The sequence below is a fragment of the Panthera leo genome, chromosome A1 (genome assembly GCF_018350215.1).
Source record: "Panthera leo isolate Ple1 chromosome A1, P.leo_Ple1_pat1.1, whole genome shotgun sequence".
Taxonomy (NCBI): Eukaryota; Metazoa; Chordata; class Mammalia; order Carnivora; family Felidae; genus Panthera; species Panthera leo.
The window spans coordinates 10992547-11016197 of record NC_056679.1 but is presented as its reverse complement, the minus strand read 5'-3'; the positions used below and the strand labels follow the sequence as shown (position 1 = coordinate 11016197).

The 23651-nt window shown below is 39.3% G+C and overlaps 1 long non-coding RNA gene across 1 annotated transcript in view; it reads left to right on the top strand.

Annotated features, from left to right (window-relative positions):
* The first annotated feature begins 16270 nt into the window (after window positions 1–16270).
* LOC122225836 overlaps window positions 16271–23651 on the top strand; it is a 37106-nt gene continuing 29725 nt past the window's right edge. The window contains exon 1 of the long non-coding RNA XR_006205422.1: window positions 16271–16604. This is a non-coding gene — a long non-coding RNA (uncharacterized LOC122225836). The remainder of the gene's footprint in view (window positions 16605–23651) is intronic.

Genomic DNA, 23651 nt, shown 5'->3' with positions numbered 1-23651 from the left:
CTTCCCAGTGCTTGGAACCTGTGGATACATAACATTACAAAAGATTCCGAGGTCCTTTAGAAATCACTATTTACTTTGGTTTCCTGGATGCCAAGTAGGTTTTACTATTGCAGAAGGTTTTACTACATGCAGAAGTTGGGTGTCTTTACCTAGTTAAGGATACACCTCCAGGCTATGCCCTTTCGGCAACACGTCTTCAAACCACTACAGATTTTCTGAAGAGAAAACTAGTTTTTTTGTTTTTTTTTTAACAATGATGTCCCAATCAGGGGCGCCATTATAATCCAGCAATTATATGTATAATTATAACCCAGCAGTTATATTTACATATTAGATTATCAGGTTATTTTACGAATTCTGAGAAACACCTACACCACTTCCCTCACAGGACTTAGAACTATTTTATCAGGTTGAAATGTATCATTAACTTCAAAACAATGAGTGGTTTGTACAAAACTATTTTTAAAAGCCCATGAGACTGCTTGAATCTCCCTCAGCTTAATGAAAATACGTTTTTTTTCTAAAGAAATAAAAAGTAGTTTTTAGACGTTGAGATAATGATGTAATAGAAAAAAAACCTTCCAAAATCTCAAGACCAGTGTTCACTTTTCAAAGACACAGCAGGGTAGAGTCGTAGGACACACATATTTGTATGCCGACAGGGAGAAATCCAGCAGTAGACAGGCAGAAGTTCGAGCTATTCGGTGACTGTTTCTTTCCCAATTCATGGCATCACCGTGAGCCTAACTAAGAGTGTGTGTGAGATGGGATGGGAGTCGCTGAGAAAGGGTGTTATTATCACACAGAGTGCAACAGGTAGATGCATGGTGTGCACCTGTAATTTTGCCTTTGTCTTTAAGGGGCTGGCTGTAAGCATAGCGTTAAGAACATACACATCCGAAATGCATGATAATAATAGCTGTCATTTATTGCGTGCTTAATACCAGCCAGGTTCTTTCCTAAGCCTTTGACAAGCATTATCTCATGGATTCTTCCTAAGCACCCTGTTCTGCAGATGAGCAAACTGAGGCACTGAGTCCAACATCCAGAAACTGGGGGAGGGAAGATTTGAGCATAGATTTTATAGAACTCCAAAGCTCATGTTCAAGCCCATGCTTTACATTACAATATCATGCTGCTTTATTAAATGGATCTGGGATCTAAAAGCAATTGAAAGATCTTTCTCTATTTTCCTAAAATAATTCTTGGTTTCAAGCAACTCCTTTTGCCTTGACTGTATGATTGAGGGGTGGGCTCGCTGATCTACCTAGACCCACCCCTCATAACTGAGCTGTCAGTAGGTCTGTAAGGTTTATGAGATGGAAGTGAGAAAAAGCAGGAGAAATCAGATTTTTGTTTTAATAATAAAGTAACCATGTGCAGGCTTTACATATTTAAGTGCACTTAATTGCTTTTTTTTTTTTTTTTTTTTTTTTTAGTTTTTGAGAGAGAGAGCTGGGGAGGGGATCTGAAGCAGGCTCTGTGCTGACAGCAGAGAGCCCGATGCGGGGCTCGAACTCATGAACCATGAGATCAGGCCCTGCACTGAAGTTGGATGCTTAACCGACAGAGCCACCTGGGTGCCCCATAAATGCACTTAATTAAATATTGTATTTTCCTAAGATTTATAATTAGGACAAAAACCCCTACCTTACTGGAGAGGTAACCCTCATCTCCTGATCCCTAAAAATTAAATGTTGTCAGAGGGGGCTAAAGCTTCCTGATATGTTCAAATTAATCCCTTTCCTGCCCAACTCATTCTCCCCTTAGGGAATATAAACAGATAGAGGGGTGTAGCTCCTTTAATATATTTCCTTAAAGAGAAAAGTGGGAACAACGTGAATCTGCTATTATTAAAATTTGAGGGCGATGAAAACAAAGGACAATATTTATTTAAAAGTAGTGTTAAATCTGTGAGCATGAAAAAAGTAAACCTGCCTTTCAAAATATTTAAATTGGCTGCCACCATGAATGATAATCAACCACAGAAAATGTAGCTTGGTTTGGTCTAAATGAGGACATTCAGAGATTGTAATGTGAAGTCCATACCTCCTCCCGCCTATCGTAACAGTCAAAAGTGGAATTTTTTTTTTCAGCAGCCAAAAGAATGATGATTTGGGGCTCTGGGCTCGGAGGAATCTCAAAACTTACAGCATAATTAAGTAATTTAAAATACATAATGGACATTGTCTAGTCCTATATTTTGTAATAACCATTGTTTCAAAGGTCTCCATTCTCCAAAAAACTCTCACATTAATCTCTTTTGAATTATTCTCTTTTCTTATGCTCCTAGAGCTTGTGTATTTTATATCGCATGATGCTACCATATCATGAACCTTTTAGCCTTTCCGGTAAGGCATTATCTTCTCAGTTTCAGAATGTTCAAATATTTCATTGAAAGGCATTTCCTCACTTTGCAGCCATGATTTCCTTGTGAACAGTGGTAGGTTTTAAACAGCATTATTGAATTATTTGGCTCTTTGTGAGGAAGCTGCAGGTTTAGAACTGTGTGATCTGACAATTGCAACGATCTTTCTCTTTTATCATCTTCCAAAAAATTGATCCATCAGGAAGATTTTAGACCTGTTAGGATTCACCAAATCAGCTTCCAAATATCAGTCTGACTCTGTTGTACTGAATATTCTGCAAATATTTCTTATTTTTGATCTCTTTATTCAGTTTTTAAACTGAGAGGACCCGACAGCCAGTGGGTTTGCCACCACGAAAAAGCAATTGTGTAGAACATCAGAATGATGCACATCACCAAGTCAAGCGGTTCTGTGGATGTATCTCTCCAAGAAGTCACTGGCCACCTCTTTGGCCAACACATCTTTGCTTGTTTGTTAACAACACCTGCAGTACTATCTAAGGTGTGATTGTGCCTGAAGAAATCTTTTCTCAGTTCCTAAAAAATACAATGAAGACTTTCAGTACTTATCTCACTGGGATAACAATGAACTCTAATGACCAGACTTTCCTTCTTAAAATTTGTTGTGTCTGTCACTATGCTTAGTCCAATGTTTGTTCTTGAGAACCTCTTAATCTAGGAAGGAAGCCAAACTATAACAAACTGGTTCTTTCTTTTTTTTCTTTAAGCTTGCTTGCTTATGTATGTATGTATATATTTGTTTGTTTGTTTGTTTAGAGGGAGACCGAGAATCGCAAGCAGGCTCTGCACTGATAGTGCAGAAGCTGGGCTCGAACTCATAAACTGCGAGATCATGACCTGAGCTGAAACCAAGAGTCAGACACTCAACCAACTGAGACACCCAGCCGCCCCAACAAATTAGTTATTTCAACACAGAGTGACCACCATGTGCAGAGGTGATGCAAAAAAGCTACTAAGTCAACCCTTCCTGATGGAGAGGGGGATGGGAAGGGAAGGGTTTTCAGAGGAGAAATGAGTTCACGAAGCAGATGAGGGGAACCTGTGCAAAGGCACTAAGATGTGACATAACAACAAATGCCCACAAAACCCCAATTACGGCAGTCCCTTCCCCAACACTAGGGCATTACATCATACAAAAGTACAGACATTAGAAAAACAAGATCAGGCAATTCTAGACAACAGAAGACATAAGGAAAACCCAAAAGTCAGCATTATTATAGATTTTTTAAAACACCACCACCAATTAGACATATGGAAGACACCTGCTTCTAAAAATCTGTACTGAAAAGCTGGCTCCAACCTTTTCAAATGATTCGCTAATTCCTAACAAAATGTAAAAAGACATTTGAAAAAAATCTGGCTCCACTAAGTAACCATTCTCCTGAATCATCTTTATGTATTCCAGAATCTGTGATAGAGGGATTTGCTGAAGCAGTCTTACTCAAGTTTTTAATATCATGCAGATTGTACCTTTTTAAATAAGCTCTAGAACCAGTTCTCACTGGCTTGAAATCCAGCTTCATTTACACGTGCATTCCTCCTTGTTCAGTTTTGCAAGTCTCAGCAAAATGCCAGTGTAACTGCCTGGCCTTTTCCCAAGTTAAGGTAGGGCCTAAGGGCACATTTTTCTGGGCTTGTTGTGGAGCTCTTTGGTGAGACGGCACAACATGAACAAATCTCCCTCTCTATACTATTTTCTGACACATCCTCACACATGATCTGTGTGAGGAAGAGCTGAGGGTCCTTAGTCTTACTCCTCTCTTTAAGGGATCAACCTGAAATTTGCATTCGTAAAAGAATAAAACTTTTGAATATTTTGGTCCAAATACTAGGCAGTGTAATCTCAGAACTGTGGTTGCTAGAATGAAGTCGGCCAGTGACTACTGTAACTGAGATGAAGGAGCATTAGTGGCACTCATCATTCTCACCGCTGATCGCAATTTCCATCTGTGCGCCATGATGTCTAAATTCACGCCCAACCCCAACTTCCCCATAGTGTCCTAATCTGTATATTCAACACATACCAAACATTTCTTGGTGGGAACTCAGCATGTACAAAACTGGCCTCTCCAAACCTGTAGCTCCTGAATTCCTGATCTCACTAAAATGGCATCACCATTTACCCAGGGACTCAAGCTACAAACCTTGGAACTACTCTGCCCAAATGAGGTCATGTTTATCTCTTAAACATCTTTTCATCTGTGTCCTCTTCTGCTGTCACTGCCCAGTGGTAGGATTCATTATCTCTTTCCTCAGCTATTGCTTCAGAGTCTCAACAGGCTTGGCCACTTCTAGTCATAGTTCCTCAGGCATTCCACCTTTGATATGGCCTCTTGACTCTTCCTATCTTAGCAAATTACCTCTGGTTAGCCCATTTCCCTCCTTAAAATGCTGTTAAGAATTGGACAGAAAACCTCTGATGTGCTGACCAGTCTTGGGCATCATAAGACTAATTCTAACCTCAATACAAACACCATGCATCTTGTAAAGCAACACAAGATCACTTCAGCTTTTAGAGCAGCCTTATTTCCTTACTGTCTGATGGTCTGACCAAACCAAATCTCCAAATTTCAACACATGTCTTGCTATGAATCCTGGACCTGGGCAACTGACTTCCTGAAATGCATCAGAGGTCTATTATGTTCCCTCTATGAGATTTCTTTTTGCTGGTTTTGGTTCTTAGATCCAGATTTTGCTTTCTCCCACATGCTTGGGGTTCTGTTTCAGACTGGGGGGGGGGGGAGCAGAAAGGGTAGTATTCAGAAATTCCTTTTAATTTTTTTTGTTCAAAAAAGATTCCTTGACCTAAAAATTTAAATTAGTAAATTTTGGTTTCAGACAAACAAATCATTGTTTACCAAGATTAAGCTAATGTCCTGGTGTCTTGATTTTCTGGTAAAGAAAGAAAGAAAGAAAGAAAGAGAAAGAAAGGGAAAGAAAGAAAGGAGAATGAAAAAAGAAAGTAATTTTTTGCTCAATTCACCATTGCCTTGTGTGAATTAACTAACTAATGATTCATGTCCTTAGGTGAAAGATATTATATACAGAATGGATAATGAATACCAGTAAGCTGAGAAATTACATGTATTCACATACATGCTATTACTACTATTCTGGCAAATGAAATGGGACCATTATCATTGTAATACCACTTTAAAAAAATTTATCTGATTAGAAGGTGGTATTCCTGATGAAGACACTCAGCGAAGTAAGAACAGAAAGCTCCCTCAATCTAATAGAGGAATCTATGAAAGATTGACAGATAACGCATACTTAATGATGGAAGACTCAATGTCCACTCTCACCACTTCTACTTGACATTGTCCCGGAGGTCCTATCTAGTGAAATTGGGTATAGAAAACGAATAAAAGACATCTAAAGGAAAATGTAAAACTATATTTGCAGATAAACAAGCATCTATGTAGAAAACCAAGCAGAATCTACAAAAATATTACAAGAATTAAGTAAGTTCGGCAGTTTGCAGGATACAAGATAAATGTGTAAAAAGCAATTGTATTTCTATATTAGCAGTGAAAATTGGAAAATAAAATATAAAAAGACATTGCCATAAAAATATTAAATTTTTAGGGGGAAATCTGGCAAAAGATGTGACAGACATATACATTAAAACTAAACATACTAAGAGAAATTTCAAAAATACTATATAAGTGGAGAGATATACCATGTTCATGGGTCAGAAGACAATATTGTTAAGATATCAAATTAATGTATAGATTCAGCACAATCACAATTAAAATCCTAGCAGGGTTTTTTTTTTTTTTTTTTTTTTTTTGGTAGAAATTGACAAACTGATAGTAAAATTCATATGAGAATGCAAAGGATAAAAACCAGTCAAAACAACTTTGAAAAAGAAAACAGGATTAATACTACCAATTTTAAAATAACATAAAGCTATGATGCTCAAGAAAGTATGGACTGGCATGAAGATAAATAGAAATATCAGTGGAACAGAACAGGGAGTCCAGATGTGGGCCCACATAGCAATGGACAGTTGGTTTTTGACAAAGATGCAAAGGTAATTCAGTGGAGAAAGGATGGTTTTTTAAACAAATAGTGATAGAACAATTGGATGTCCAAATGCTAAAAGAAACAAACTTTGATCTCTATCTCACACTACATGCAAAACTAAGAGTGGATCACAGACCTAAATATAAACTCTAGAACCACAAATTTTCTAAAAGAAAACGTAGGAGGAAACCTCTGATCCATAAAAAAAAACAAATTAATAAATTGGGCATTATCAAAATTAAAATCTTCTGCTCTTTGAAAGAGACTGTTGAGAAAATGAAAAGGTAAGTCACAGGCCAGGAGAAAACATTGGGAAGACATTTATCTGATAAAGAACCTGTATCTAGAATATGTGAGGAAAATTAATAAGGGAGCAAATAGCTCAATTAAAAATGGGCAAAATATATCAAAAGATACTTCCCCAAATACAGATGGCAAATAAGCAAATGAAAATGTGTTCTGTATCATTGATCATTAAAGAAATGCAAATTAAAATCACAGTGACATTCCATTGCCTACCTATTGGAATGACTAAGATTTAAAAAAAAAAAATTTTAACATTTATTCATTTTTTGAGAGACAGAGAGAGACAGAGCGTGAGTGGGGGAGGGGCAGAGAGAGAGAGAGAGAGAGAGAGAGAGGGAGACACAGAATCCAAAGCAGGCTCTAGGCTCTGAACTGACAGCACAGAGCCCCACATGGGGCTTGAACTCACGGACCATGATATCATGACCTGAGCTGAAGTCAGATACTTAACTGACTGAGCCACCCAGGCACCCCAAGAAGGGCTAAGATTTTGAACGACTGGCTATATTAAGTATTGGGGAGACTATGGAGAAACTGGAATTTGCATGCACTTTTGGTGGGAATGTAAAATGGTAAAAACATTTTAGAAAAAATTTGGCAGTTTCTAAAAATCTAAACATACACATTTCATATGATCTAGCCATTCCACTCCTAGGTACTTCCCCCAAAGAAATAAAAGCATAAGTTCATACAAGGACTTGTACACTGATATTCATAGCTTAATACCGGAAACAAATGTCCATCAACAAGTGAATGGATAAACCATGGTATATCTATACAATAGAATACTGTTTATCAATAAAAAAAAAGTATGGGGGGCGCCTGGGTGGCGCAGTCGGTTAAGCGTCCGACTTCAGCCAGGTCACGATCTCGCGGTCTGTGAGTTCGAGCCCCGCGTCAGGCTCTGGGCTGATGGCTCGGAGCCTGGAGCCTGTTTCCGATTCTGTGTCTCCCTCTCTCTCTGCCCCTCCCCCGTTCATGCTCTGTCTCTCTCTGTCCCAAAAATAAATTAAAAACGTTGAAAAAAAAAATTAAAAAAAAAAAAAAAAAAAAAAAGTATGGGTGTGTTGCAACACGGATGAATCTCAAAATAATCATGCCAATTGAAAGAAGCCAGATCAAAAAGTGTGCCTACTGTATGATTCCACTTGTATGAAATTCTGGAAAATGTAAACTAATCTCAGTGATAGAGAGCAGACCAGTGGTTGCCCGGTGATAAGTGTGGAGGGATGGTGGGAGGGATTACCAAGGGGCACAATAAAATGTTGGGGGGGGGGGTGGATTCATAGATATATGCATACATCAAAACTAATCAAACTGTATACTTTAAATATGAGTTTATTATACATTAATTGAAACTCAATACAACTTTTTTTTTTTACAAAAGGCAATATTATACCTTCCATCAGTGCCTTTTTTTTTTTTCAAATTTTTTTAACGTTTTATTTATTTTTGAGACAGAGAGAGACAGAACATGAGCGGGGGAGGGGCAGAGAGAGAGGGAGACACAGAATCGGAAGCAGGCTCCAGGCTCTGAGCCATCAGCCCAGAGCCTGACGCGGGGCTCGAACTCACGGACCACGAGATCGCGACCTGAGCTGAAGTCGGCCGCTTAACCAACTGAGCCACCCAGGCGCCCCCCATCAGTGCCTTTGACAAAGATTCAGAAATGTTCTGGATTTAGGTAATAAAGTAAGTGAAAACAATTCTTCTGATTCCATCATCAGCATCAAGAGTGAATGAAGATACACATACATCCAGGGGCACCTGTGTGGCTCAGTCGGCTGGGTGTCTGACTTCGGCTCAGGTCATGACCTCACAGCTCGTGAGTTCGAGCCCCGCATCGGGCTCTGTGCTGACAGCTCAGAGCCTGGAGTCTGCTTTGAGTTCTGTGTCTCCCTCTCTCTCTGCCCCTCCCCCACTCGTGCCATGTCTCTGTTTCTCAAAAATAAATAAACATTAAAAAAATTTTTTTAAATAAAAAACAGATACACATACATCCAAAAGACACACTTTTTTCACTTAAGAATTTTCTTGTCCTGAATTATGTCTTTAGCTTTTAACTCTATACCCTATAAAAGTAGAACGCCTGAAAGAATGTCTACATTGACATTCCCAGGTGACACATTCAGTATTATACTGAGCCGTCCAGAAAAGGTGTGCAACAAGTGTTACAGAATAAATGAATGGGTAAATAAGAAAATGAAAAGAGAAGGCATTTCTTAAGAGGAAGTTTCCTCACAAGCTACCAAGAAAAATTGTGAAATCTTTTAGGTCAAAGCACAGGTCAAGTTCAGGATAAACATCAGTTATCTTACCTGGCCTAGGTACAACCTTCCTAGACACCACAGGGCTGGACAAAATTAGCTAGTCTGAAGATCCCGTCTTCGGAAGCTGCTAATATTCCTCAGACTATCTTATCCGAACCTTCCAGAATTAAATGGCAGCATGAATACCTTCATTGGTTTTGAAGCTAGATCTAACACTGCCCTGATTGTTGAGGTGACACCACACATTTAATGAAAAGCATTTGAAACATCCGAGCCATTATATACATTGAGCTAGCTTGAGTCTATGCAAATTCAGGTATAGTCGATGGAAAAACTTTATAACTCATGGCCATTTAAATACCAGCTTAGCTTTATATGACTAGCAGTTTTTTAATATCCTACTGCTTGTCATATGCACGAGTAAAAACAAAGTTTCTCAAAACTGATATTAAGCAAAAAAATTGTAAGAATACAGCTTTGACTATCACGGTTAAGAAGCCTAATCTGACGGGCAGAAAGCTCTGTACCCCCAATGCCTTCTCAAATTCATACAGAGCATATAAAAATAATGGACCATGTACTAGGCCATGGAACAAATCTCAGAATACCAATTTTTTTCATGTTTTCATCCTATATGAGACATTCTTTTATCATTACCCAATAAAACTGGAAATGGATATAAAAAATAGCAAAAACCACTTGCTCTTAATCCAATGCTTATAATAGTAATTCATTGTGCATTGCCCTAATCACGTCCTGCACTACACATTTCTCGTGCAGTATTTCATTTACACTTATAAGTGTGGTACGACCATTATGTCCATTTTATAGAGGAGAAAACATATTAAGAGCGGCCAAGAAACTGTAACTAATTACAACCACGCCTAGCCTTCCTTTATTACCCAAATCTATAAAATATAAATTTCCCTTTTAATTCTTTGTTTCTCAGCTACCTCCAAGCTCTTCCTTTTGATTCTTGGCTTCCCTGCTCCCTGTTCCTTACCCTTACCCACAAAGCATGTCCTGCCCCACCCCCATTTCTGGGCTATTTTCTATGACCAGGAAAAAGCAATCGAATCCAATGAGGAATTCAAAAGTGGCCTTCCAGTACGTCCACTCTCAGTTGTTGGAAGGAAGCACCATTTTCTTTCCTCTGCCTAGGAATTAAATTCCAACTCAGCATTCCAAACGCCTATGTGTTATACAAAATTTTGGAATGCGGCACGTTTTTTCACTCACTATTGAGTTCTGGCCAGCTTCAAGGAAACTTCCTATCTTCGCCAGTAAGGTGGGCCTTAATTTTCCACTTCAATTCTCCCAAGCTCCTGTATCGTCTCAGAAAGATCTACTATTCTTCTATTTATTTTTATCAATTCTACATAAAAAGGTGATTTATTTTATATCACATTCTAGAAGCTAAAAAGTGTCCAAGTTCCAGAAACCATACTCATATAAGTCAAAACAACATCTTTCTACCGCCCCCCCATAAAATGTTAACTATGAATTTATTATTAATTTATGGTAAAAAGCTAAGAGACAGGATCTTACGACAACTCTTGAAACAGATCTATTTTTTGGTTTCTGGCATCAAATTCCTACTTCTTACTGGTTTTATTAATTACGATTTAAAGGAAGGCAGATATTTCTATAGTAGCCAAATCTCCAAAAAAGAAAAAAAAATCCCTATTTCCTATTCTTTTTAGCTGTTTTTTCTTTTTTAATTTTCTTTTTCATTAGAAGGGACATACGTGTTTATGGCAGAATATGTGGAAAGTGCAAAAAAAAAAAAAGTAAAAGTAAGAAGAAAACATTTTATAACCCCAGCTGTGTAGATAACCACTGTCAACATTTTGGCACATTTGGTTCCATATTCCAGGCTTTGTCCTACCACTTACCTAGATTCAACCTCAGAGCCTGTTCTCAGTGAGCCGAAGGAATCCATCCAGTGTTTGGTACCACGTGGTTGGGAGGGGCCAATGGGGTATTTCTGGAGCTACACAAGTGAGGCAAATGGGTGGGGCTGTCCCAGTGTTAGAAACTGGGTGCCCGCACCCTCTCTTAAAGGGCAGCGGCCGCGGAAGACCCAGCGCATTGTGCTTGGGGAGGTCCGGAGGCCCAGATTTGTCTCATTCTCTGATTTTTCAAGAGAACTTTGAACCTCTGAGTTTTAAATTTACCTGATTTGTAAATGTTGGCTTCAGGTTTTTAAAAACACTGTAAAGGACAAAGAAAACAAAATTGTGTACCAATTAAGGCTTTTGATTTAATCTCCTTCCCTGATCCACACAGCCATTTTCACAGAACTTCTCTAGTCAATGCCTTAAACCATCATTTTATTTTTTTTAATGTTTTATTTATTTTTGAGAGAGAGAGAGAGAGAGAGAATGGGGGAGGGGTAGAGAGAGAGGGAGACACCGAATCTGAAGCAGGCTCCAAGCTGAGCCGTCAGCACAGAGCCCGATACAGGGCTCAAACTCATGATCTGTAAGATCATGACCTGAGCCAAAGTTGGACACTTAACTGACTGAGCCACTCAGGTCCCCTGCCCTTAACCCATCATTTTAAGCAGATCTGTGAAAATCCTAGTTTATGCAGGGGGCTGAGATGAGAAACATCTAAGAAATTCTGCAGTCACCCTCTCTTAGAGGTGCACCATGCAAAGAACCCATTCTACTTAATTTTGTTTAACTGGCATTTTCCAAACTTACCTGAATACAGAATGTCTGTATTTTTTTTTTCTATGTGAAGAATATCCCTCAGCCCTGATGTCCTACAAAACAAGGTTTGGGAAGCGCTGCCTTAGCACAAAGCCATTTGTTAATGGCCACTTGGGGCATTGTGGCAGGCCACGGTAGGAAATGAGCGGAACAAACTTGATGACGTGCCTTAAATTCCTCCACATTGCTTTCCAGGCGCCTCCTCTCCTGAATGTATGACAGGCGTCAATGCTCTGTGACCAACGCAAAATCAGCTACTGTAATTACCTGGGCTACAGAAGGTGGACTGGAGAGAAGTAAATTCAAATAATTTTTCTTAGGCTCTGGAATCCGATACAAGCCAAATAAATTACTTTTATAATTATAATTTTATCCAGGCAACTGAAGAAATGACTTGTTTTTCTCTTCCGACACACATCAACTATCGAGGAGGGGCAAAGTCAAAATACAACTTATATTTTTCTACAGATTGTCCTCAAAGTAGCCAGAAAATAACTGAAAGTCAACAATGTTCTCACTAAATAGGTAATTACTCTGTTATACACAAACCTGTATTTCTCTTGTTGTTGAACAAGTTTCTCCACAAAGGATCAACTATCACACCACCTTTATGAAATGCTATCTATCAGGGAGGTCAGTTTTTTTCCATTTAGGCTTGCTTGTGGTTTCACTTTGGACTTCAGACAGATGTAGACGTTTGACTAGTAATTGAACGAAAGCTATTTTACAGTTTCTCATTTTCCCACGATAATTCTTCCGAAATTCTAAACGATAAACCACCACCTCAGCCTGAGCTCTTACATGACTTTACTTATTTATTGTTTTGGTCAGGTCTTTATTTTAACTCACTATTGATCTGAAAGGACAGATCATAACCGTGCTTTTTCTAATCTCCCTTTTCTACACTGAGAGACGATTCTTACGGAGCTTACGATAATAAAACATTTAAGCATTCCGGAAAATTTTAGAGTTTTGGAAAAACTAGCATGGGCTTCTCAGTGTGATTCAGATGTGAACATACAATATTTATCAACAGTTAAACGTTTATTCTTCTGCCATTCCAGGAGAGGAACCATAAGAAATAGAATTCTTTAAATCACTCAGTACGAGAGTTCCCAGTATCGTTTGTCATTCTGGAAGGTGATATAGGTCGTACTACACAGATACAAAGCTTCTTTTCTCTAGAAAATGCATAGAACTTGACTTTCTTTTTGAAACGTCAAAATGTAGTGAATGCCCAGATCTCAAAACAAGCAGTACTGTATTTTGTAGTTTCATCCTTCCTAGAGGGAAAAAGCAAAGCTCTGTAAACACATTAAGCACATATTATTAGATGAATGGGGGTGAGGATGCACTAATGGTGACTTTACCTGATACTGAGGATATAAGGGGTTCTCTTGTGACTTCCTGTGAACATTCTTTTCCCTCAAACCAGTTAGTTATTTGAATCTTCTCATATCCTGTAGCTGTCAAACACTCTTCCTTGACATGGATTCAAAGCTGTAATTTTCTACACGCACTGCTCTTTTTTTGGAGTAGGTGTGTGGTTTTTGGTTTATGTTGTTTTGTCTACATTCCTCGAGAACGCCTCTTCTGATGCAATGCTTCACGGATATTTATTATTTTTTAAATCGGTAGTGGGGTGGGGGAACAGCGTATAAGCACACATATGCACACGTACGTGTGCATGTATCTACATCTTTATGTTGAAGCGAGCTGGGATTTTTAGACAGGTGTCATTAACTGAGGGATAAAACTGAATCAACCTTGTGTGCTCGTTCCCAAATATTGGCTGTGTGCTCTTCCGATAGTTGTATTCTCAAATCTCTGCTCGCACCTCAGATGTGGGCGTATGTGCCTGCCTGCTGATGGGTATTTCTGTCTGGATCTCCGGCGATGGCTCAAAACGCAACACGTCCGGAACTGAAATCAGCATAATCTCTAAATTGCTACCCCTCCTGCGTTTTCTTGACCACTTAAGTTTCTAACTTGGGAATCGTTCTAAATTCCCTCCTCTGACTACCACTACGCGTGCTTACTGTCTACCCAGTGCTGCCAATTCTGACCGCCTCGAATTCATTGCCTCTTCTATTCCTGTCACCCTTGCCCCGATGCACGTACCCATTAACCCTTGCCTAGATCCTGCAATAGCTTTCTCTCTGACTTTGGTGCTCTGCTGTCCAAACATATCCTCAACGTTGTTCCGACGGCTCCATCTGGAAGGCAAAAGGCAAGGCCGTTCTGCTTACGTTGTTTCTAGTGCCTCCTTACAGCTCTAGGCGGAAAGGCAATGGTAGATCCATTTCAATACCTTTGCAAGGTAAAGCGCGTCCTCCACGACTCGAACCAGCTTGCTTCTTTACACTCCTGTTCTCCAATTACCTACCTGCTTGCCCCTTCAGCAGCACTCAACTCACGTGGTTAGCGCCCTGACACTCCCCGAATCCAGCCATTTCTCAGTTAGGTGCCTGAGGTCAGGGTGCCACCTCCTCCCAGAGTCCTTTTCTTTACCTTCTCCTCCCCCCTAATTCCCTTCCCTCATTCCCTGCCCTGCACCACCCCCATCCTCCATCCCAGTTCCCAGGCTCCATTTAAGAAACCACTTCTGGGGGCACCTGGGTGGCTCAGTCAGTTACGCGTCCCACTCTTGATTTCGGCTCAGGTCAGCGTCTCGTGGTGAGATCGAGCCCCACATCAGGCTCTGTGCTGGGCATGGATCCTGCTTAGGATTCTCTCTCTCCCCCCTTGCTCTCTGCCCCTCCCCCGCATGTGAGCGTGCTTGCTGGAGAGCTCCAGCTCCCTCGAAAAAGAAAAAGAAAAAGAAACCACTTTTGGCTTTTGCCAGCTGAGTTAGTGGCCCCTTTTGTGCTCCTCCTTCATCCTGTACGACTGTCTACCACAGACTTTCCTACCCTGTTTTAAAATTATCTGCTTATGGATAATCTCCTTTGCTGGAATAGAATGTATTTCTTACTCATCTCTGTATCCCCAGTGCCCAGCACAGTGCCTGGCATACAATAAGTGCTCAGTAAAAGTTTTCTAGGCTGTGGAGCTAGAGGCTCATCCTTCTGCCTCACTGGGGCCACCAATGCCTTGCTCCAGACATGCTCATGTCTACAGAGAGCCAGGCTCCTGAGGCTCTGAGCAGACAGCAGGTGGATGCCAGGAGAACTATATCTTCTGAGTTCCTGCAACTTCTAAAAGCAGTTTGGGGCCGTAGGAGTTATATTTTCATATACTTAAACACACATACCTAAGTAATTGACATTAGCAGAAGAAAGGAAGTCAGAAAAAAAAAATAATAAGAGTTCAAGACAAATTGAAATATTTAGGTAAAAGGCTGATATAGAAAGATAAGGCCTGAACACCTACTCTAACCTTATAGGGTGGATTTTCTTGATTCACAAATGGTTCCAACATGACTCTTAACAATTGCTTTGGTTAGGCTGCAAAACAGGTGAGGGCAAAAAGTAATCGCAGGATAGTCACTTTTTATTCTTTAGTTGTATAATAAACGGGGGAGAAGGGGAGAATTCCAGTGCTATTCCATTCATTTCACATTTCTAGATTCTAAGTGATACAAATAGATCTGGGCAATGACAACAACCCGATTCCCAGGGAAGGGGTGGGGCAAAGAAAGGCAAGCTTTATGTAGCAAGAGGAAGGGGCAGGCAGGTTGGATCGTGGAGCCCAGGGCTCTGGCTCTGTTGTCTGTCACAGTGACTGTGCTTCCCTGCGAACCTAAGCCCCCTTCTGGAAGCACTCAACGCTTGTGGAGGGACTTGTGAAGGCACAAACAGGATGCCCACCAAGGGCAGACAGCTGCTACATTTCCACCCTAGTGAATGCAGCACTCATTTATTAAGCTCCTTCGTGTATCATAAATTAAAGTCTGGGGTGGGAGGTGGGATTAAAAGAATTGGACAGAGTTCCTGAGCTCAAGGAATTTACAATTTAATGAACCAAGGAGAATAAGGCTACCTGACGAGATTAGTTATCTGGCTCCTATAAAGAAGAGTCAGGGTATACCTCTGAATAAGACAAAGCAGAGAAAAGGATGGAAAGATAAAATTTTCATCAGATGCCTTTAATGGACAAGTGAAATAGAAAACTCAATATAAGAAAAATATTAGTAAACATAATTTGTGTCAACGATCCAGCGTTTGCACTAAATTTTACAAATGCAGCAGACCGTACTATCTGTTCATGAATTCATAGGATTATATCTGTACCATTCTGCAGGCAGGGTAAAATGCAATATTCTAGAAGCCAAACTAAGAACATTTACTTAAAATTACATACTATGTTTGACTTGTGTAGCTTCTGAAAAACTACAAAAATTAAAATAAAGTTGTAAGAAAGTGGCAATGAATACCTAGTTTTGGTTAAAAAAAAATCGTTGCTGCAGATTGCTTTAGTTTTTTATTTTTTTTAATGTTTATTTATTTTTTTGAGAGAGAGAGACAGAGCATGAGCAGGAAAGGGGCAGAGAGAGAGGGAGAGGCAGTCTCCAGGCTCTGAGCTGTCAGCACAGAGCCTGACGTGGGGCTTGAACCCACGAACTGTGAGATCATGACCTGAGCTGAAGTCGAGCACTCAACTGACTGAGCCACCCAGATTCCCCTGCTTTAGTTTCATTTTTGGCTTACTAGTAACCAAGCGATTTATGACTAAAAGGATGAACTTTTAAACACCAGCTGAACTTTCACGAGGGATAGATAACATCTCAATGTTCTTGACACTTGATAAGAAATGCATTTCTCATAGTACTGGGAGGCAGCCCAGGGAGGTGGAAAAATCACAGAGGCTGGAGTCCCAGGAGTGGTTCTGAGGATTAAAGAAGATAGCCAGTTATGGAAAGTGCAGCTCACACTTTCTGGGACATAGTAGTTGGTAAGTAAAAGCAACTTCTTACTCCCTCCACTTTCCAACTCTCAAACTGCATGGAGTATTTCTGGAACAAAAAACTCATTATATTACGTGGGGTGGGTCAGGGGATGGCTCGGTTTTAAAAGTCTTAATAGCGTTATCTGACTTCTCAAAGAATGCATATGAACGCTTGGCTGAAAACACAAATCAATTGAAGATGATAAGCCACAAAGCATATAATCTTCAGGGAAACAGCTGAAAGCCAATTGTACAAAGGTAAACAAGGCATTTTCCTGGACCTTAAGGAATTTACCATATAGTATGAAATTGCTTTGGTCTGGCAGGAAGATGAACGAATTTTAAACTCGAAAATCAGAAAACCTGGGTCTGATTTTAGATTCTGGCATTTATTAGCTCTGTGACCTAGGGTAAGTTAACCTCCCTGAGTTTCTGTGTCTTCATCTTTAAAGCGAGAATGATAGCATCAGCTACACAGGAAGTGGCTGTGGAAGAGTAAACAAGATCGTTCTTGTTTGGCTTGTAATAAACATGGGTTGACTCGGAACAGGCTGCATTGAATTTTACAGGTAACTCCAGGTGACGACAGTAAAACTCCCCTTATCTTCATGCAGTGCAAGAAATGGAAATAAGAACACACCCTGAGCATTATTTCATACAAAATGTAAAAATCCCAGGCAAAACAGACACTCAGGGAAGGGGGATATTATTTCTATGACGAAAACATTTGTCACTTTACATAAAGATTCTTCCCCACGAGATCCCTGGGTTTCAGACTCTTCTGCTGTGTGTGGAAAATACGTGTGCAGGCAGGCATCTGTCCACAGATATGTACATATACACAAGTCCATCTTTTTATATCTCAAGAGATCATCAATATATACTGGGTTTTTGTTTTTTAGTTTTTTAATGTTTATTTATTTTTGAGAGAGAAAGACACAGAGGGTGAGCTGGGGAGGGGCAGAGACAGTGGGAGACAGAGAATCCGAAGCGGGCTCCAGGCTCCAAGCTGTCAGCACAGAGCCTGACTCGGGGCTCAAATTCATGGACTGCGAGATCATGACCTGAGCTGAAATCAGACACTCAACCAACTGAGCCACCCGGGCGCCCCATTTTTCTTTTTTTTTTTAATTTAAAAAAAATTTATTTGTTTTTGAGAGAGAGAGTATACTGTTACATGCAAGTATTAACTAAGTAAAAGGGAAGGAAAACTCAGGTTTGAATTCATGTCTACACTGCCCCCTCTCATTCCAATTTTCACTAACACAGTGGGAGACAAGAAAGGAGAAAGGTAGAGAGGACACTGTCACAGGCAGCCTTCCTTGCTCATTCGCTGAGCTGCTTTTATTCCATTTCTCCTTTTCCTCTCCCCAGTCCCACTGCTAAGCTGAGTGTCTCTGCTGGGAGAACTATATATAATTCAAGGAGATGGCAATCCTTCTCCTAAGTGGCTTTGGGGTAAAAATGTAAAGGGGTCATGATGGACCGATGGCACATAGGGCGCACGGGGTGAGGGCCAGGCTGGGACTGTGAGAGGGAAGAATGAAGTTCTCTAATCTGGGAGCTCTGGTTTAGAGCCTGGTAGTCTAAGGAATGTGTTGCTCCTTTCCGGCAGGTGCGACTCTGGCTCCTTATGTCTGAAACTCCAGATCCAAAGCCGCCCTCTACAGGCCCTGCACCCTGCCTCAATCAACAGAAGGTTTATTTATTGAGCTTGTGTCAACACAAACTAACCTCTGTCCCAAAGAAAGATAAAAAAAAAAAAAAAAAAAGTACTCTGAAAGTGCTTAGTTGGCTACTTCAAGTTCTGGACATTTGAGAGGGGTTTCCCAAGCTGCAATGGCAGACAGGTCACATTCCCACTTAGAAATGATCTCTCCTTACTACTTCATCTCATGTCCTTTTGGTTAAGAAGCCAGGTGGAGTGGTGCAGTGGAAAAAGAGGGTCAGGAAAACTGTTTGCGACTTACTTTGGTTCAGCAACTAGCTAGCTATGAAACAAGCCTTTAACCTGTTTGCTTTCCCAACATGGAAAACAAAAAGTTTGAATGATATGGTTTGGACAATCCCCACCAGCTACAAAACATCTGTGACTCTCTGGGCCACAATGTAAACATTTTAAACCAAGATCTCTATTACTAAATTGGAGCAAATTAAAATCCATGAATTAAATGTGTGACTTAAGATGACAGAGAAATAACATAAATCTAAAGAATGTGGGATGGAAAGATTTAGAAGACCTATACAGCCAGAAAGCAATGAGTTAAAACAGCATAGAGCTGATGAATATAAGCACTGGCTCTTTAAAAAAACAATAAAAGATCCACACTTCTGCCAAAGATAAAGCTTAAACTTCGGAGAAAGTATAAATGCATTACTTTAGGAATAAAAAGGGAACTGCATGATGAAGAACGATGGAAACACTCTATGGTAACAAATTTTAAAATCTGTAAGAAATAGACAATCTCAATAGGAAGCCATTACCAAAGTGACCTAAGAAAAGACTGGACATCCCAATGTGCCAATCATTATGGAAGAAAGCATAGCGATGAATAAAACATAAAACTCAATTTCCCCAAAGCTGCTAGTACCACATTATTTTATAAGCAAATGTGAAGGAACATATACTTTTATATTACTCAAGTCATTCTGGAGAACAGAAAGAGATGTTAAGATTTTCAGATTTACAATTTATTTAGTAAAACTCACATATCCTTACTACAAAGAGCAGAAACATATAGTACCTAAAACAAACAAGTGAAGTAACAGTCAATAGTTTGATATTACTTGGGAATCTATAGATGTAGCAATCCTAATAAAATACTAGTAAATCAAGTGAGTGTAAAGAAGGCTACAACCAAATAGACTTTATTTCAGTAATGCAAAGATAGCTCAAGATTAGAAAATCTATCAATAATTGATTACTTCTATCCATGATCGCAAAAAAAAAATGGAAAACACGTGCTCATTTCTATCATTTAATAAAATTCACGCTGTGACCATAGAAATTATAGTTTAGTAAGATTAGAAGATTAATATGATAAATACATAATCTAAAATTAACCAACACCTTACAGAAAATGGTGAAACCCTTATGGATATTCTCCATAAAATCTGAAACTGATAGTATCTAACAATTTTACCTAGGAATTCTGACTGATGTAATAAAACAAGAAAATACAGAACTAGTGGCATTTTTTGCAGATTATATGAACTTATACCTGTAAAACCCATTACTGAAAAATCATCAGAATTAATAATTTTAGGAAGAAAGCTAATTACAATAATAATATTAAAAACTACTGCTTTCCTATGTATTAGCAATAATGGGTTGAAATAAAAAATTTCCACAAAGACCCAATTCATAATAAAAAAAATTAACAAAAATAAAAACTTCACAAGACACGTACAGGATCTGTGCCATGACTTCTAAGATTAGCTTACTGTAATTTCTACAACTAACTTACATATATTGAGAGCTTTATCTCTTGCTAAATAATAGGTTTATATGCATTATTGCATTTACTCTTCTTAGTAGTGATACAAGGTATTTCCATCCCCATTTTATAGATGAAGAGAGTGAGGCTAAGTAGTGTGACAACTCAAGCTAAAAACTGATAGACTCTGAATTCAATCCCAGGAGACAAACATCATTATTTGCAGGATAATAGGATTATTTACCTATAAAATATAAGAGAGCCGTGAAAAACTATAAAAGCTATCAGAGATAGGCAAAGTAGTTACAAAAATATACAAAGATGAACTGATTTCCTACTTAGGCAAAATTAATAATAACAATAATAATAATAATAAGCAACCAGAAAATACAAAGAACAAAGAAATTTGGTTTCCAACCACAGTCAGAAATATTAAAAACCTAAGACTGAAGAAGAAATTTGTGGAACCCATAAAAAGAAAAAAATACTACAAAATGTTACTGAGGGACAGAAAAGCAGACTCTAAAAATAAAGAAGACATTGATTTTTTCCCCAATTAATCTATATACATCAGGTGGATTTACTATGAGAAAAAGATTTTTCTGGGAACATAACAAAATGATTCTAAAGTAATCAGCTAAATCTGGATGACACTAGCTTAATCAAATGATCAGAGCCAACATCCCCTGTACTCCCAACAAACTGACGTCATGTTTGGTATGACATGATGAGAAGGGCACAATATTGCTACTGTGATATCTCTGTCAAACAAATGCCTACCTTGGGCACCTGGGTGGCTTAGGTGGTTAAGTGGCTCAGGTCACGATCTCCCAGTAGTGAGATCGAGCCCTGCGCCAGGCTCTGTGCTGAGCGTGGAGCCTGCTTGAGATTCTGCCTCTCTCTCTCTCTTTGCCCCTGCCCCACTTGTTCCCTCTCTCTCTCTCTCTCTCAAAATAAATAAACATTAAAAAGTGCCTAACTTGAATTTAATGATAGAGAACCATCAGACAAACCTCAAATGGGAGCATTCCACAATCGGTTTGTAGTTTTTAAAAAACATCAAGGTCAAGAAAGAGAAACAATGAGGATATCTTGCTCCAAAGTAAGACAGTAAGGAGACAACTCAATGCAATGTGTAACCTGAACTGAATCCTGGACTTCTGGGGGCAGAGGAGTGGTGGTAAGGTGGGAGAAGGAGGACGACGGTGCTGGTGGTAGCATAAATACCTAACAGGGACAGTATCAGGGTAATTGACAGAATTTGAGTATGGACTGTGGTGAGATAATGGTAAATTTCCTAATTTTTTCTAATTAATGCACCATAGAAATATTTTAAAAATACCCTTGACCTTAGGAAATACACATTGAAATATTTAGGGTATCTGCACTGCGGTTGTATCTGCAGCTAATTCTCAAATAGCCTGAAAATAAGGTGTGTGTGTGTGTGTGTGTGTGTGTGTGTGTGTGTGCATGTGGGTGGGTGTGTGTGCACATGCATGTGCGTGCATTATGTATACAGGAAATTAGCGAGGAAGAGATAATGATAATATGAATGAAAAAGCAAATAGAACAAAAGGTAAATAATTGGTAATTCTGGGCAAAGGGTATAGGAGAAATGCTTGTAACATTCTGGCAACTCTTCTCTAAGTTTGTAATTATATCAAAATGAAAAGTTACAACTACCTATATATATTATATATGTGTAATACATATATATTATGTATAATATGAATTGTATACATAAGGAGTGGCTTATACTCCTGGACAAGAAAACATGTTTCCAAAACACAGTAATTAAAAACTGTGGTAGCGTAAGTAAGCAGGAAGAATAATAAAACAAAATAGAAAGCCAGAAGCAGATACAAGTATAAGTAAAAATTCAGAATATGATAAAGCTGAAATCTCAGATTAGTAAAGAAAGTTAATCTTGGGGTACAGGAAGATTTTCAGAGTATGGTATGAGCACAGAAACTATAGAAAAAGGTTAGTAGACTTGACTATGTCTATATTTTAAATGTTATGTATAAACTCCTATGGAAAAGTAAACTAACATCATGAACAGGTAAATCATCAGAAATGAATGAATAATAGCCAACAAATACATGGAGAAAATGTTCGACCTTAATAATGATCACAGAAATGCAAATAAAATAACAATGAAATTTTTTACTGACTGAATTATCAAAAAATAAAAAGAATGATATCTTCCATTGTTGGGAAGGGTGCCAAAAATGGGCACACGTACAACAGAAGGCTACACAGACGTTAATAATGATAAAGATACACATTTATTGATCTGGAAAGATGTTCACAGACTTCCCCTTTCCCTTGGCCAACTCACAGTCATTTATTAGTTCCCAACATAAACATAAAGAAATTAATAAAGATACTTCCTTTATTCGTCAGTTCCCAACATGAATATACTTTCCCCCAAGCCTTGCTGGCCATATACCTTTACATTATCCTGTATTCATCCTTCTTACTCATCACACTTTAATTATATCTGTAACTGCTTGATGATGTCCCCGTTTGGGTTCCTCTGAAAGCAGGGCATGAGACAAAGACTTGGGTGCAGGAAGTTTATTTGGGAGATGGTCCAAGGATACAGGAGTGAGTGGGGAACAGTGAGACACGCAAGGACGAAAAACCAATAAAGGATGATTGTTGAGCTGTTAAGTCTGGGCAACTGCTCAATCCTGCTGTGAACCTAATGAGGAGCCGTGGAGGGGTGCCTGCCAATTGTCCTAATGAAAAACAGGGGGCTGGGGTATTTATCCGCTTCGTCCATCAGCTCGCATCACCACTGAACAAGGACTGCTTCTGGGATGTGCTTATGTGTGAGCAAAGTGAGCTTCTGAGGCATCAGAGAAAGTCAAGGGAGGACACATGGAGATATTTTTTAGTGCCTGCTTAGGATATGAAGGTATAGCGTGTACAGACTATCCACAGAAGCTGGCCATTGAGGGTTCGAGGCAGGGTACAAAGAGGGGTTGCTACAGATACCTGTCAGGGATCCTAGCTCAAAGTAGATACCTATTAAATATCTGTTATAACAAAACACAGCTTATAAAATATTACATTTTATATGATCCTACTTTATTATAAGTGATATGTGTGAACATGTGTGCACATGCATGCAATACATATTAACGTATAAGACATAAGGTAATGGAGAATTTCCAAAAATGGAATGAAATGGTTATGTCATATTTAGAAAGAGAACTTTAATAAACACATGGAGAAAAGTGGTAGAAGGAGGAGAAACGATTTACGGGCTAGGCATTGTGCCATGTATGGAATTCTTACAACAGTACTGTTGTAGGATTCTAATTCAGAGTTCCCCCACTTCCACATCTGGGTCCTTTGCATCATGCCACGGAGAAGTGGGGGAGGCCTCAGAAGAAGGCTGGATGCAGGGAGAGCAGCTGCAAGGCATAGTGTCGCGGACGCAGCTGAGATTGGGACAAGGATAATATGGATGTAGACAACTGAGCAGACAGAGGTTTTACCATGAGGATATAGAAAACTAAATGGCAGACTTGAGGGGAAGCCACATGGGAAAAGGCAGGAGTCAGGGATGACCCCAAGGTTTCCGGTTTGAGAGATGGTAGCACCA